Source organism: Bos indicus, chromosome X (assembly GCF_029378745.1).
Source record: "Bos indicus isolate NIAB-ARS_2022 breed Sahiwal x Tharparkar chromosome X, NIAB-ARS_B.indTharparkar_mat_pri_1.0, whole genome shotgun sequence".
NCBI classification, from domain to species: domain Eukaryota; kingdom Metazoa; phylum Chordata; class Mammalia; order Artiodactyla; family Bovidae; genus Bos; species Bos indicus.
Genome location: NC_091789.1, coordinates 107027063 through 107031460, shown reverse-complemented (window position 1 = coordinate 107031460; position 4398 = coordinate 107027063). Strand labels below are relative to the sequence as shown.

Genomic DNA, 4398 nt, shown 5'->3' with positions numbered 1-4398 from the left:
AGCTTCGACTGTAGACAATGCTTCCCAGAGACACGAGATGAGGCAAAACTCCAAAAGTGGCATTGGGAAGCAAAATGTGGACTTTACTAAGCGGTGCACAATTCCAGGGCTCATCATTACATTACATGTTGAGTTCCAGGGGGAGCTATTCACGTAGGATATAATGTAATTACTAGTGTCTTTTGGAGTTGTGCAACATGACAGCCTAGATCCTGGAGCAAGTGCCCTTTACACAATCTGCCTTCCCTACTGCAGAAGAAAGAAAATAAAAAGCTAAAACATACTCCACCCTAATTGGCATCTGTAAGTTCTCTCAAGTGTGGGTACCAAGAAGTACTTTATTCTGGAAAAGAGGATAAATAATTTATGCAATGATTATTTTACAAGATGTGAAGACATACTCTCAACCTATTACCTAACATAAAAGGCTCAAAACAGATCTGGCTTTCTTATTTTTCCAAAGCAAAGAAAATTCTTTCAGCATAAAATTTTCTTAAACAAATATTCCAATGTTCTTTTCTCAAAAAGCACCCCTTATTCCACCAAAACAAGCCAAAATAAAGTGGTTCACAACCCTATTCATTATACAACATCAACATTTATGAGCAGGACAATAGTGGGGAATATAATGAAAGAGGAGCATTTGAAATGTACCCCCAAATTTATTTTAAACATAATGAGGGTTTTTTAAAAAGTAATCCAAAGTGCGCTCAGCGGCCCTGCGGATCTGTGTCTTGCTTCAACAGTGCTTGGACGGAACAGACCCAGGGACGCCCCTTGCTTCAGCCTCTGACCACCCTCCAACCTTTTTTCCAGTCACAACCTCCGGAGTCTGTCACTCAGCTGTCCACGATCACCGGGACCAGCCACCATTTTTTAACTCCCTATTATTACCAACCAATCATGAGCTCCCAGATTCGTCAGAATTATTCTACCGAGGTGGAGGCCGCCGTCAACCGCCTGGTTAACATGCAACTGCGGGCCTCCTACACCTACCTCTCTCTGGGCTTCTATTTCGACCGCGACGATGTGGTCCTGGAGGGTGTGGGTCACTTTTTTCGTGAATTGACCAAGGAGAAGTGTGAGGGCGTGGAGCGTCTCTTGAAACTGCAAAACCAGTGTGGTGGCTGCCCCCTCTTCCTGGAGATGGCAGAAGCCATCTCAAGATGAGTGGGGTAAAACCCAGGACGCTATGGAAGCCACCCTTCTCATAGAGAAGAACCTAAATCAAGCCCTGTTGGATCTGCATGGCCTGGCTTCTGCCCGCAGAGACCCCACATCTGTGACTTCCTGGAGAACCACTTCCTAGATGAGGAAGTGAAATTCATCAAGAAGATGGGTGACCACCTGACCAACCTCCGCAGGCTGGCTGGTCCCCAGGCTGGGTTGAGTGAGTATCTCTTCGAAAGGCTTGCCCTCAAGCACGACTAGGAGCTTCTGGAGACCAGTGGCCATTGAAGAACCCACCTAACATCAGGGCTGCCTGAAGCCCCTCTCTGTGGCCACTAGGCAGCTTTTTAACACCCTGGAGCCCTCTCTCAAACCTTGGACCAAATGGAAACAATAAAGCTTTTTGCAGCATTAAAAAAAATAAAATAAAATAAATGAAAAGTAATCCTTGGGACTTCCCTGATGGTTCAGTGGTTAGGACTCAGTGCTTTCCCTGCTGTGGCCTAGGTGCAATCCTTGGTGAGGGAATTAAGATCCTGCAAACTGCAAGGTGCAGCGGAAAAAAAAAAAAAAAAATCCTTGGCTTTATTCTATAATGTGTGCATTTTGTATTCTGTGTGGGGATTCCTTTGGGTGGCTTAGATAATACAAAGCCAATACTGAAGCATAAAGCTGGAGTACACTCAAATAAACCCAGAAGCAATGTGTTCACAGAATGGAAACTTCTAGCACTGAGGGTCTTTGAAGAGCTAGCTTAAGTCCATCTTAACCCTCTCTGTTCCAGCATCTCCATTTTCTTTTATGTTGTCCTCAGTGGAAATGGGAAAACTCTCCACCATTGAAACCCCTTGCTATATAGGTGGTCAGCCTTTCCTCTTAAGTACAGGTCATTGGGTTCCCAAACATTTACCAGCAGAGAAAACCCTGCCACCCATGCACTCTGGCTTTCTTTTATTGGCTGTTTATGCCAGCCCCTGAATGAAGTGGGAGATGAAGGCAGTGAGAGGGGAGTATGGACCTTCATTAGTGAAAAAGAATTGGGGGGCTTCCCTGGTAGTCCAGTAGTTAAGACTCTGCACTTCCACTGCGGGGGATGCAAGTTCAATTTCTGGTCGAGGAACTAAGATCCCACTTGCTGTGCAGCCAAAAAATAAATAATAAATAAAAATTTTTTAAAAGAATTGGAATAGGATGATGTGAAAAGTGTAGACCCAAGAGTCCTTCTCCTGGGGCTTCTTCTATACTAAATACATTTTGTAGTTCTGAAACCTTTCATTATAATTGAGGAGAGCTCTTCAACGATAATAATAACCACAATTTCTACTATCTTTTCAATACTCTTTATATAACCTCACCCAGGACCAAACACACTGAATTTTCATAATAACTTTGCAAGATAGGTATTATTGTTGTTGTTATTTTACTGAAAATGAAACCAAGACTCAGAAAGATAAGGGCATAGAGTTAGAAGGCAGTGGAGCTGGGATTGGATCTCAAGTGTGCTGACCTGAAAGCCCACAGCAGGCTTCCTCTGGCTTATGCAAACCACATTGTAGGTTAGACCACATATCCTCTAAAAGCGTTGGTCAAAGTTGGACTCAGAATCTCCCTATGAATCCCAAATATTCCCCTCCCATCTAGGTATTCTGTGCTTTTTGATTTAAAAAAATTGAGACCTTTTATTTTCCTATATCCTAGAAAATACTAACCCTTCCTATCCTTTCCCTTTGGCCATGGCCCTCCCCATCATCTACTTTTCAGCACTCCCTGGTACCCATAGCAAATGGAAGGGCCATGAGATCAGTGGTCATATGGCCATCAAGATGGAAACAAACTTTTACACAGACAGGTGTCCCAGTTCCTCTGGAAACAAACATATTTTTAAAAGTAGGGATACACAGCTCCAAATATGCTAATAGGATGTGCTCGGGCTCAGTCACCTCCAACTCTTTGCAACCCTTTGGACTGTATCCCTCCAGGGTCTTCTGTCCATGGGATTTTTCAGGCAAGAATACCAGAGTGGCTTGCCATTTCCTACTCCAGGGGATCTTCCTGACCCAGGGGTTGAACACACCTCTTCTGCGTCTCCTGCACTGCAGGGAGATTCTTTATCCACCAAGCCATCAGAGAAGCCCAAGATGGCGCTAGTGGTAAAGAACACACCTGCCAGTGCAGGAGACTTAAGAGTCACGGGTTCAGTCCATGGGTGGGGAAGATCCCCTGGAGAAGGGCATGGCAACCCACTCCAGTATTCTTGGCTGGAGAATTCCTAGATAGAGGAGACTGGTGGGCTACAGTCCACAGCATCATAAAAAGTCAGACATGGCCGAAGCGACTTAGCATGCACACACTACTCCAAATACACTAACACCAAAATAAGACACAGCATATATTCACTCTTTCACTAATACTTGATGAGCAATTAAGATGATAAAATTTTCCCTAACACTTTCTTACATTGCTAGGATGAATCTAAATTGGTGCAACCTCTATGAGACAACTGAACAATATCTATGAAATTTATTTTAAAAATTACATGTGCACCAAGAGATCACAGATTATATGATTTTATTTATATGAAATGTTCAGAATGTCGAATCCATAGAAACAGAAACAGTGGTTGGTTGTCAAGGGCTGAGGGATATGATGGCTTACTGGGTATAGTGTCGTTTGGGACTATACCCAATGAAATAAAGATGTTGTGAATACACTAAATGAATTGTATATTTTGAAATGACAAATTTTATGTTACATGAATTTCACCTTAATTTAAAAAAATGTGATTTAACAACAAAAAAATTAGATGAGCACATAACATTTGTCTTAGTCTAGGCTCCCTAGAAACAGAGGCTGAAACAGGGATTCTTGTACAAATGAGTTATTAAGGGAATGTTCTCAGAAGAAACCTTCAGAGGAGTAAGGGAAGCAGGATGGCGGGGGAAGGGGATAGGGCAAGACATGGCTTAAGATCTGTCTAGCCTCAGCTGCATCCCACAAGAGGCTCTTGAGTGATTGTACCACAGAATCTATTCCGCCCAGAGACAAGGAGACTGGCTTGTGATAACCACACATCTGTAAGTCATTGTCCAGGGGCTGGCCCCAGAAGAGCCTGTAATTTCCAAGACATCTGTGGGCCTGGTAGCAACTGTCAGTCAACAGCAGTTCCCCAGAAAAGAAAGCACATGTGAGGGACTTCCCCAGTGGTCCAGAGGTTAACATTCTGCACTT

At 43.4% G+C, this 4398-nt stretch overlaps 1 pseudogene; it reads left to right on the top strand.

Moving 5' to 3' along the window:
* The first annotated feature begins 719 nt into the window (after positions 1-719).
* LOC109554976 (ferritin light chain pseudogene) lies at positions 720-1526 on the top strand (annotated as a pseudogene).
* Positions 1527-4398: the final 2872 nt, after the last annotated feature.